General features: G+C 40.8%; 1 protein-coding gene across 10 annotated transcripts in view; it reads left to right on the top strand.

The window, feature by feature from the left end:
- The window catches only part of Mapkbp1 (mitogen-activated protein kinase binding protein 1), a 59784-nt gene that overhangs the window by 20062 nt on the left and 26612 nt on the right, over positions 1–13110 (top strand). The gene's annotated exons all lie outside the window — the stretch shown is intronic.

Here is a 13110-nt window from a genome sequence, read left to right as displayed (position 1 = left end):
GGAGGGAAGGACAGGGTGTACAATAAGAAGATTGATCTGAAAGCCATTGTTATATCCAGGAATGTAGTGCTGAGGGCTTAAACTGAAGTGATGGCACTGAGAATGGAAAGGAAGTAAGTATTTTGTAGAGAATAATTAGTTGAAGAAACATTCCCTTTTCTCAGGGAAGCCTCATGGCACAAATTATTCTGATTACAGGGGCACTGAGAGCCCTCCCCACATCATTCTTGTTCTAGGACGCACATTCACTTTGTACACTTAGTCCAGATAAGGAACAATTAGTAATCTCTCCAGTTATTAAATTGGAAACCAAGAGATTAAGAAAACTAGGATATGTAGAGATAGTGTCCCTTCGTTCCCTCCTCTTCAGTCTAATGTCTTCCTTACTTCTTTCTCCATATGCATATAAAATCAGGTTTTCCTGCTTCTGACACTGCAATGCCAGTTGCCTTGGAAACAGGTGTCAGCTGTACATATTGACTATAGGTTGTAGCATGACCTGGACATGAGCAAGCTCTGACCACATGGGATACTCTGACATTAGGAAAACCCTCCCTTCCTCTTTTTCTGCAACCATCTCAGTGAGGAAAGGTCAGAACTCATTTTTAAGACTCATTTCAACTACTGATAAGTTCTGGTAATTTAAAAAATACATTAAAACTAGCATGTGAAGACCTCTACTTCATCCTGATGCCCTCTGCCCTACTGTTTTCTTTCTTTCTTTCTTTCTTTCTTTTTTTTTTTTTTTTTGTTGTTGTTGTTTGTTTTTAAAAGAGATGGAGTCTTGGATGTTATTCAGGCAGTTCTTGAACTTTTGTGTTCAAGTGATCCTCACTCAGCCTCAGCCTCCCAAGTAGCTGGGGCTACCAGCACACCCCCACTATGCCTGACTGCCCTCTGCCTTCTATTTTGGGCCTAAGGCCTGTTGCTAAGACCCACATGGAGGCTTGGTGACTTCCCTCTGTGCTCTGCCAGAAACAGAAACATTCTTGTGATGTTGGAAAACCTGAACCCCTTTCTTAGGATATCATAGTTTCTGGAACAAGACAGCCCTAGATCTAAATCCTGGTTCTTCTACTTACTACTTACTTTATTCCTTCATCTGTAAAATGTACTTAATACTAGTCCTTCATAAAGTTGTCAAGGATATTAAATTAGATAATCTGTGTGAAGTACTTGAATGGTTGCTGCTACAGAGCATACATTTCAGTAAATGGTAGCTCTTACTGCTGTAGCGCCTCTCTCTACACAAGAACCTCTTGCCCCCCATGGGTATCTTTTCAGACTTGGAATACTTTTCTCCTCTTAGTCTCAGGAGTGGCCAAAATTTGGAAATAAAATGGCAAGATGCTTTAAGTTTAATAGTTCATAGCCTGATCATTAGAACTATCATCAGAACCACCTAGAGAGGGCTTTTTTAAAAATTATTTTTTAATTTTTTGACAGCAGGTTTGACTATGTTGCCTATGTTGGCCTCTAACTCCTAGCCTGAAGCAATCCTTTTGCTCCAGTTTCCCAAGTAGTTGGAATTATAGGCATGCCCTACCACACTGGCTTTGAAGAGTTTTTAATAAGCACATTCTTAAACCTTACCCTGTATCTTTTGATCCAGAATTTTTTTTTTTTATGGTGCTGGAAATTGAACCCAGGGGTGCTCTATCACTGAGCATATATCCCCAGGCCTTAAAAAAAAAATACATATGTTATATACACATTTTTTTTTTTCCTTTTTGAGAGGGTCTAGCTAAATTGCCCAGGTTGGCTTCAAAACTTGAGTTCCTCCTGTCTTAGCCTCGCAAGTAGCTGGGATTACAGGCAGGCACCACCATGCCTAACTTGATTCAAAATCTTGAAAAGCCTGGTACAACTGGTGCAAAACCCTCTCTCTCTCAAATAAATAAATAAGGCTGGGGAGATGTAGCTCAGTAGTAGAGTGACCTTGAGTTTAATCCCCAGTATTGCAAAATAAATAAGTTAATTAAATAAAAAGTAGTTGCCAGCTGTGGAAGAGGATATAGAAATGGGATGGGGACTGCAATCTGAAAAAAAGAAAAAAAAATTAATTCCACTGATAGACCAGGTTTGGGATTCTTTGTTCTAGATTCCCAGTCTCAGTGGTTTATGGCTAGAGGATCTCTAAGGTCACCTTTTCCCAGATTTACCTACCTTAGAAGCTGAGGCTATTTGAATTCCAGCACAGGAGAGTTGACTCAGTTCCAACTAATTCTCAGCTATTAAGCAAGAAAGCCTGGTTTTTCTGTCTAATTGGAAATTGTTGGTTTCTGGAAACCTTTGTAGTATATAATTTAGACAGTGGAACTGTAAATCGGTCTAACTGGGTAGAGATAAGAGCAGAGTCAAGAGGCCAGGTCTGTTTGCCTGTCTTGGAATGGCCATTTTGCCCCTACCTACCTTTGACCAGTTGGCATTTTGGACTTTGAAGGAGTATAGTAAGTGGTGTTTCCCTACCCTCATCCCAGGTCCAGTATCGAGTCTCTGCCCAGCCCCCCAAGTCTCTGCATAAAACATGCTGACCTTGGGCTTCCTTTGTGGCTTTTGCATAAGTGGCAATTCTCAGAATCTTAGTGGAGAATCTTCTTTGTGAGATTAGAGTGTAGTGTGTGGGCAAGAGACAGACATAGTTATTCTTAACCTGAAGGCAGGGAGGGCAGGGCAGGGAGTGCTCTGCTTTGGACAGGTCTCTAACATGCTTGTTTATAGAAACAGAAAGCCATGATTTGGCTGAAATGACTTACAACTCAGGTATTTATAACTTGTATTGAGTGGAATTAAGAAGTGGGGGAAGGGAGAAGAAGGAAGAAGGAAGCTGGTGGCAACAAAAACAGATTGGTTTCATCCCAGTTGCTAGAGTTTCATTACCAATTTGAGGTCTGTCAAATCCTAGGTGACCTTGGCCTTTGTGACTCTGGCCTCTTAGTTCTCTATTTTGAGGGAACACCCATTCCCATGCCATCAGCAGAGTCCCTGTAGTGGTCCTCACTAAGAAAAGGAGAGAAAATCTTTACAGTTTATGCCAGGGTTCCAAGCAAGAATCTCTTTCCTTGTGCTGCCTTTATCTTGGCTCCCACAGACTGGTTGTTTCACTGGCTGATACCTTCCCTATAGATCATGGATCAGTTGTATTCAGGGCCAGAGAGGTAGGCAAACAGACACCACAGCAGAGTAAGACAGAGATTAGAGAAGTTTAGAAAGCCCTGCCCAAAGATGCTGGGATTGTTTTTAGGGGTCTGGGACTACTGGAGTCCCTGTGTGGTACCACCTGCATTGCATATGGTCTGGACTCTGAAGAGTCCTTTCTTTTCTTTACTTTTTGAAATACTGGGGTTGAACTCAGGGATGCTCTACTACTTAGTACATCTCATCCCTTTTTATTTATTTTTTTAAAAATTCAGACAGGGTCTCACTAAGTTGCCCAGGGCAACCTCAAATTTGTGATTCTCTTGCTGCTGCCTCCCAAATAGCATGTGTCACCATGCCCAGCCTTTACTTCTTGTAGTGCTCACTTGTCTGCTCCTCCCATCTAGGAACTCTCCCCTTCACTGGTTTCCTGGTTGTCCTCTTTCCTTTAAAAACTAACTGCTGGGCATTGTGGCACATGCCTGTAATCCCAACAATTTGGGAGGCTGAGGCAGGAGGATTGCAGGTTTGAAGCCAGCCTCAGCAAAATTTAGCGAGGCCTAAGCAACTTAGAGAGATCCTGTCTCAAAATAAAAAATAAAAAGGGATAGGGATGTGGCTCAATGGTTAAGTGCTTCTGGGTTCAATCCTGGTGCCCCAAACAATAACAACAACACAACAATAAAAAAAACAAAACTGATACCTCATTTTCTCCATATGCTAAAGACAGGTTTCCCTTCAAGCTGTCTTTAGTTTCTCTCCTATTCCTCTTTTCTTCTCTTTTCTCCTATCTCATTGGACTTTCAGTGGTGGTTTTCACCTCCATGTGAATAATTATTTTTTTCCTTTTAATATTTTTTTTTTAGTTGTAGTTGGACACAGTATCTTTATTTATTTATGTGGTGCTGAGGATTAAACCCGTGCCTCACACGTGTGAGGCTAGCGCTCTACCACTGAGCCACAACCCCAGCCCCCATGTGAATAATTCTTAAATGTTTTTCGTTCTGACCTCTCTCCAAGCATTAATTTTATGTTGCTAAATTGAGTGTTTCTGTAGTTCCTCTCAAATTATCTCTAAAGTGCCTCAGATTGAACATGTCTAAAACAGATGTTATGTGCTTCTATCTCCTTGGACCTGACTCAGATCTTCTTTCTGCTCATGGCATCACCTTGTTTGCTACATCTGAGGTTCAGAATTTTGAGTTTGTCTTTTTTTCCTCCACAGTTGTACATTGCCCAATCTTGCTAATTCTATTTGCTTTATTGCTTTTGAATGCATTTCTTTTTCATTCCCACTATCTTCCATGCTGGTCTAGATTTTCATTACTTCTCATCTGAACTATTGTAACAGCTCCCTAATTAGGCTCCCTGCCTAGTATGTCTCACATACATTATCACCAAAACATAGCTTTGATTGTGTCTCCTGTTTGGAATCCTTCCGTGGCTTCCCAGAGCCTGCAGATTACCCCACTTGGTTTGACATTCAAGGTCTTTCCTCTTCTGGTTACACTCTGTCTCTCCTGACTTAATACTTTCATACAATCTTTGCTTTTACCATTGCTCACCTGCTGTGTTATTTCCTGTCACCAAACTTGGGCTCATACAGCTTTCTTTACAGAGGGTTTCTTCTCTCTGTATTTTCTGACTTACAGTGAGACCCAGACACTTTCAAGAAAGCTTCCTTGTTTCTCTTCCCTGTTTGCTCAATAGTCATCTCTCTTCCTCTTCTTTATGACCTTTATTACATGTTAGATTATTGTATAATTAACCATTCATCTTTCCTAATGGATTGTGAGGGCAGTGGGTAGAATCTTCATTTTAGGATTCCCTCATAGCATTCCAGTGACTTTGAAACTTTTATTTATTTATTTATTTATTTATTTATTTTTGTACTGAGCCTCATCCCCAAGCCCTTTTAATATTTTATTTTGAGACAGGTCTCACTAAGTTGTTCAGGGCCTCACTAAATTGCTAAGGCTGGCCTCCACCTGCCAGAGCAAAAGCTGGTCACAACTCACAACTCTTGCTTCATTCTCCCAGGTCACTGGGATTACAGGCATGAGTCATCAGGCCTGGCTAAAATGTTTTTTGTTTGTTTGTTTGTTTGTTTTTTGATACCAGGGATTGGACCCAGCGCACTCAACCCCTGAACCAGCCCTTTTTTATATTTTAGTTAGAGACACAGCCTCATTAAGTTGCTTAGGGACTTCCTAAGTTGCAAGGGTTGGCTTTGAACTCTGGTTCCTTCTGCCTCAGCCTCCCAAGCTGCTGGGATCACAGGAGTGCACCACTGTGCTGGGCTTAAGATGTATTTCTTTCTTTTCTTTATAAATGAACTCCTATATACTCTTTTTAAAAATTATTTATTTATTTATTTTTTATGTGGTGCTCAGGATCAAACCCAGTGCTTCATACGTGCGAGGCGGGCACTCTACCACTGAGCTATAGCCCCAGCCCTAAAATGTATTTCTTGATGTGGATTGTTCTCAAAATTTTTTGAAAGAGCCATGCATGGTGGCTCACTTACTACCTACTGTGCAATATTTTGTACTATTCTGTTTATTCATTATCAACTAAATGGATTTCAAGTCTCATTAATAGGTTGCAGTCTACAGGTTGGAACTATTCTATCTAGAATGAATGGGTAGCCCTGTTGCCTGTTTTTTTTTTTTTTTTTTTTTCATCTTCTTTAATGAGAACCAGAAGAACACTTAAACACATGGTTTTATTCTTTCCTTCTCTCTTGAGAATAGGCTACTAAGAGGTTATCTTTTTTTTATATATATATATATATTTTTTAAAGAGAGTGAGAGAGGGAGGGAGGGAGAGAGAGAGAGAATTTTTAATATTTATTTTTTAGTTATTGGCGGACACAACATCTTTGTTTGTATGTGGTGCTGAGGATCGAACCCGGGCCGCACGCATGCCAGGCGAGCGCGCTACCACTTGAGCCACATTCCCAGCCCAAGAGGTTATCTTTCTATCTTATTAAAGTGAGGAAGATTTGGCCTGCCTCCTTTCTTTCAGGAAGACACAATATTGCCCTGCCTATTTCATATGGGGAGTGGAAGTCATGTAAGCCCTTCCTCACAGGATACTTTTATCCTGCAGACCAATAGCCTGGCTTCAAAGGAAAGATGACACTTTGTTTCAGGTTGGTATAGGCTTTCTCCATCTCTCATCTCAACACTCTCCACCTGCCAGAGCAAAAGCTGGTCACAACTCAGGTGTTCTCCCTGCTTCTAGGCATCATTGTGGGTGTAGAGTACAAAGTGGATGTTCTTCTTAGTTCTGTGTTTTCATTTGTGCATGAAGTGGTGTTCCTAGGGCTGTGAAAAAAATCAGAATGCCAACTGCATGAGACATTTGTGTCCCAAGACACTGGCCACAAGCAGTTACCTGGACTGTGATATCTCTTGGGCTAAGTTTTATTGGCATTTGGATCTTGAAGGTTTGGAGCTGAAGTTTCTATCAACTTTGGGCCACATCCAAGACTTTGAGGCTATTTCTTTCATAGGGCCTCTTTCCTGCCTCAGTTTCTTCAAGTGATGCTTAGTCCAGAACTCTGACACTAGTAAGCTTATTTTCTTACGTGTAAAGATGCTGTAGTATTCAGGAGGGGTTATGTCATTGAATCTTAGTGGTCTAAGAACACTTGGCATTCCCAAAACCCTATTAGGGAGTCCATGATATCTTCCCTTGTCCAACTATATAGCCAAATGAGGCCAGATTTTTTTTTTTTTTATTTTACTTCAACTAACAGATTGAATGCAGATGCAGATATTAGAATCCAGCTGTTTTCTATTAAGGCAGACATTAAAAAGCTTGGTAAAAATATAAAACAGTGCCACTCTTCTTACTAAGTTTTTTTGGGAAAATAGTTATTTTTAATAAAAATGTTAAATGAGTAATGGATTTATTATTATTACTTTTAAATGACTTAATAAATAAAGTACTTTCTATTGTGATTTCAAATATAGTAAATATTGGTAAATATAATCTGTACAAACAAAAGCTCTTTTGGGGTCCTTGATTAATTCTAAGAGTGTGAAAAGGTCTTGAGATCAACAGGTTTGAAAAATATGTGGACCAGTAATCCTTGGTAACAAACCACTTCAAAATCTCCATGGCCTAGCTGGTAGTTTATTTCTTGTTCATCCTACATATTCAGTATGGGTCAGCACGGAGGCTCTGTTCAACATAGTTACTCAGAAAGCCCATCTTACCCCCGGTTCCCCTGCTTAGCAGTCAGGAAAAGGACTATGTGTAGTGCTTCTTAAAAGTCATATGTTGGAGGGCTGGGGATATAGCTCAGTTGGTAGAGGGCTTGTATTGCATGCACAAGGCCCTGGGTTCAATCCCCAGCACCAAAAGAAAAAAAAAATTGATATGTTGGGGCTGGAGTTGTGTAGCTCAGTGCTAGAGCACTAGCCTAGCACGTGTAAGGCACTGGACTCTATCCTCAGTACCACATAAAAATATAAATATAGGTATTGTGTCCATCTACAATTAAAAATATTTATGTTATCAGGTATGGTAGTACATGCCTGTAATCGCAATAACTTGGGAGGCTGAGGCAGGAGGATTGCGAGTTTGAGGCCAGCTTCAGCAATTTAGTGAGACCCCATCTAAAAATACTGTGGCTCAGTGGTAGAGCACTTGCCTAGCATGTGTAAGGCACTGGGTTCGATTCTCAGCACCACATATAAATAAATGAATAAAATAAAGGTCCATGCATCTAAAAAAATATTTAAAAAAAAAAATATCAAGGGCTGGGGATGTGACTCAGTGGTTAAGTGCCCCTGTGTTCAATCCCTGGTACCAAAAAAAAAAAAAAAAAGTGACATGTCAGAGCATTATGTAAATATGCAGTCTTATCAATACTTGATAAGAAACTTAAATCAAGTAAAAACACATATTGAGTTCTTTGTATCCTTTTCCCTAAATTGCTAGGTCAAGAGTGTGCCAATAAACCACTCAGAGATTTGTTGTTTTTTGATACTGGGAATTGAACCCAGAGGTGCTTAACCACTGAACCACACCCCCACCCCTTTTTATTTTTTATTTTGAGACAGGGTCTCATTAAGTTGCTAAGGCTGGCTTTGAATTTGTGATCTTCCTGTCTCAGCATCCTCTCTTTTTCAATATTTATTATGCAATATTTAAGACATATAATAAAGACATGGAATAATAAGAGTGAACAGTTGTATACTCACCATCAGTTTAAAAAACAGAATATTGTCTCTACTATTAACTGTCTTTGTGCTTGTCCTCAGCTGGACATGGCCACTCTGTCTTAGTTACATTGTAAAGAGCATTTCTGTTGACCTGAAATACCCCAGTTTTCCTGGACTTACTCATGTCTGATCTATCATTGTTCCTGAAGCCTCTGCCAGGCATTTATTTATTCATCAAATATGTTTCAAGTGCCCATTATATGCCAGACACTGTTCAAAGTGCTTGGGAGTACTGTAGTGAGGGATAGCAATTTAGATCCTATCCTCAAGGAGCTCCCATTCTGCTGGGGAAGACAGACAGTAAGTACTTGTACAGAGATGGAATCAGGTTCACTACCTGCCTCTGTGTACCATGAAGAAAAATAAAAGCTGGGTAAGTCCAATATGGAAAGATGGCAGTAAAGCTACTCTGGAAAAACCCTCCCAAAAATGTTGGAGCAGGGGCTGGGGATGTGGCTCAAGCGGTAGCACCCTCACCTGGCATGCACGGGGCACTAGGTTCAATCCTCAGCACCATATAAAAATAAAATAAAGATGTTGTGTCCACCGAAAACTGAAAAATAAATATTAAAAAATTCTCTCTCTCTCTCTCTCTCTCTCTATATATATATATATATATATATATATCCTCTCTCTCTCTCTCTCTCTCTCTAAAAAACAAAACAGAACAAAAAATCTTGGAGCAAAGACCTGAGTGAATTAGCTATGTGAATAGCAGAAAAGTACTGGGGGCTAGAGCAGTTTAAGGTGCTTTAAAGTTGCTAATGTGGCTGGGGTGGAGTGGTGGGGAAGCATATAGGAAATGAGGTGTGAGAGAGAGAGGCTGGGTGATTTAGGGCCTTATAAATTTGGGTCAAGTATTTGAACTTACTGGAGATGGGAAGCCATTGAAGGATTTTTGAACAAAGAAATTATTTTATTTTTAATTTAAAAGTATCACTGCAGGGGCTAGGGTTGTGGCTCAGTGGAAAGGCATTTGCCTAGCATGTGTGAGGCATTGGATTCTATCCTCAGCACCACATAAAAATATAAATAAAGTCATTGTGTCCATCTAAAGTTAAAAAATATTAATTAAAAAAAAAATATCACTGCAGCCTGCCATGCCCAAGAAATGCTGTAGGGCCAAAGCCTGCAGGAGAGAGAACACTTTGTCCAAGGGAGGGATGATAGTGGCTGGAACTCAGTGGTATGCTGGTGAATGTTTACAGGTTCTTTGAGAAGGGAAGGAAAGTCTGTGTAAGTACTCCCACAATGGTGATTTCGAGGCTATCAGTGTGCGATCACTGAATATGGGAAAAGCTGTGCAGTCATATGAGCTGGTGTAAGGCAATGCTTGCATACCACTAATGGTACTTGGATGCATTTAGCTTGTGGCATTTGCAAGAGGTGTCCATTCTCTAGGGTGGGTGGAAGCTTTACTACATTTTGGGAAAGAGAGGGAGGGAAAAGATTATCAGAGGAGGAAGAGAGTCCATTTATAAAGTCCATTGTGTTAGTCTTGCAAAATAAACCTAGATGTTGGAGGCTTCACAGGAGCTCTGGACTCTCAGATCCTTTGAAAGTGGAGCTCAGCCCAAACCTCCCTGCAAACAGGAAGCTGGTTTGAGTTAAGAACATAAAATAAAAACCAGCTGATGCCCCTGAATGTTTTCCCCTACTCCTCCCTCTCTACAGAGCCTAAGGAAACTGCTTTTTTCCCCTTTGAATAACTTTAGAGAGCCAGAAAAAGCCAAAAACCATAACTCCTTTGAAAATAAGCCAAGTTTTGAGCCCAGGCAAACTCCTGCCTGTGAGGTTTTCCTAGTCTGGAGTTATGTTCCACTGTGCAGAGTCTTAGAGGAAAATGACTGAAGAACACAAAGGTGTCAGTGACCCAAGTCTGGCAGAGAGAAATGGTCTGTATGTAGCAGGTTTCCCAAACTAGATCTTCCAGCCCATTGTAGGTCATGATATCAATAAAGTAGGTCATAACTAGAATTATTATTATCATTATTAATAGTAGTAGTAGTTGTTGTTGTCATTGTAAAGGGGATTGAACCCAGGGGCAATTTACAACTGAGCCACCTACCCAGCCCTTTTAACTTTTTGAGACAGGGTCTTGCTGAGTTTCTGAGGCTGACTTTGAACTCTTATGATCCTCTTGCCTCAGCCGCCTGAGCCACTAGAATTTACAGGCATGGGCTACCACACCAAGCCCCAGTTCTTTTTTATTTTTTTTAAGAAATTTTTAAATATTTTTAAGTTTTTGGCGGACACAACATCTTTGTTTTTATGTAGTGCTGAGGATCTAACCACATACAAACAAAGATGTTGAGGCGAGTGCGCTACTGCTTGAGCCACATCCCCAGCCCCTTTATTTTTTATTTTGAGACTGGGTCTCAACTAAGTTCCTTATGGCCTCGCTAAATTGCCAAGTCTGGCCTCGAATTTGTGATCTTCCTGCCTCACTCTCTTGAGTACTGGGATTACAGGTGTGTGCCACCATACCTGTCCAGGTAATGAAATGAAATATACTAGAGTACATCACATGCAATAAAAATTTTGCGAAACTTTTTAGCTTTATGCTGAAAAAGTATATCCAGATATACATATATGTATACACTGGGATATAAAGTATGTTTCTTACTATGGGTCATGGTCAAAAAATTTGATAATCACTGGTCTTTTAGGGCCTGAGTAACCTACATCTCCTCCTGCTTTAGATTGCTGTTGAAAAGTACAAGCTAGTTTCACAGTTCTCTGAGGAACTGGATCATTTACCCACAAAACACCTACTCAAATTCCTATCAGAGGGAAGAGCATCTGAGAGCCAGCTGACTTGTTCTGATTCTTTGGGACCAACATTCAAACATAAGGAGGGAAGGAGTTGATGCTAATTTGAACCGAAAGGATTTGCCTTAAATCAGATTAGCTTGAATAGAATAGGAGTTATGTAGCCTTTTAGCTCACTGTACTTAATTTTGTGACTTCTGCCATCCATGTGGGTCATGCCTCAGTATCCTCTCTCTCCACTGTACAGGCAGTAGTTATAGCAGGAATGTTCCTGAGCACCCCTTCCTCTGGGGTAATTAAAGGTGTAGTGCTAAGATGAGTATCTTCCAGATTTCCCCAGGATGAATATGTACTCTCTAGCCAGTGTCAGTTAACTAGATGCCGGGGGTGGGGGGGTCATTAAGCTGAGAAAAGAGTAGAAAGAGGCATAAATTAGGGAAAACTGCCCAATGTGGTGGTTCATACTTGTAATCTCAGCTGTTTGGGCAGCTGAGGCAGGAGGATTGCAAGTTTGAGGCCAGCTGGGGCAATTTAGTAAGACCATGTATCAAAATAAAAAGTAAAAAGGCCAGGAAATGCAGTTCAGTGGTAGATTGCCCCTGGAGTCAATCCCTAATAAAAGAAAGAAGGTAAGGGAAAACTATTAAGAATGTCTAGGATAAGGTAAAGTTAGTCACTCTCTCATCAGATTTACTGAGTCAACTAGGCCAAGGGTAACTGACAAATTTGGTACTGGCCAGGTGGCTGTGGATTGGTGCCTTATAACTAAACCACTTCCATCACTGTATAGATACAAGTTGGAGTTCTTGATCCATATCCCTCTGAAGTACAGAAGACTCTTGGGAACCTTTCTGAGGAAAAGGTTTCAGCTATATCATCCTGGGAAGTTTATGTTTGGTCTTTGACCAACACAGGGCATTTCTTTCCAGCCTAATTCAAACCAAAATGATCCTTGGAGATAACAAAGAGTACTTTCAGTTCTACTATTGGAATAGTAAGAGGAAACTATCCTGATTGATTCTGGGATTACCCTCTCTAGAAACTGGCCTGAACTGGGTGTCACAAGTATGAATACCTTTTAGGTGTTTCTGGTTCACATTGCTCCCCTGGGATTTCCAAGACTCCTCAGGTTCAGAGTTTTCATATCAGACTTTAGTGTAGCCTGTTTACATGGCTATTCTGCATTCAGAAGCTCAGAAGCTTTCTGAGTGAAGGGAGAGCAAGGACATCCCTAAAGAGGACTGGTGCAAGAAGTGCCTTCTGACAGTACTGGAAGAGACTGGACCTGGAGTAACCAGCAAACTATCCTGTAGCAGAGGGTGAGGTGGAGCAGTAAGCAAAAGCTTACAGGGCAGTCTGAACCTCATATGGCATCATCTAGCAGAGAGACCAGTGATGGGTTAATTTAAGTTTAGTCCATATGGGTCTTAGGGCTGCAGACAGCATGGGGTGATAATACTTATGATGAGAGTGATGAATGACTCGTGTGACCATGTCCTTTTAGAATCTCTGAGCACTTTGCATGTTTCCCTATCATCTCTGTGGGAGACGTGGCTTAAATAATAATAGAGTATCCTCAGCATCTATGCTTTACAAAACACAACATTAAGCCATGTTTCTGCCTCCTAGGCTCAAAGTCTGTATGAACTGGTAGACATTTGGGAGGTAGAGACCTCTGATGGGGAGGGGAAGAACATGATAGAATGCAGAGGTCAAGGATAGTTGATGGACCTGATGGTGCATACCTGTAACCCCAGCAACTTGGGAGGCTTAGGCAGGATGATTGCAAATTTGAGGCCAGCCTCAGCAACTTAGTGAGACCCTGTCTAAAAAAAAAAAAAAAAAAACAAACCTGGGGATGTAGCTCAGTGATGAAGTATCATTGGGTTCACTCCTTAGTACCCCCCCCCCCCAAAAAAGTTAAGGGATATTATGAGTCACCTAATCAATACCTAACATCCTT

Source organism: Marmota marmota, unplaced genomic scaffold (genome assembly GCF_001458135.2).
Source record: "Marmota marmota marmota unplaced genomic scaffold, marMar, whole genome shotgun sequence".
NCBI lineage: Eukaryota > Metazoa > Chordata > Mammalia > Rodentia > Sciuridae > Marmota > Marmota marmota.
Note: the sequence above shows the minus strand (reverse complement) of the source record. Positions and strands in the feature narration are given on the sequence as shown.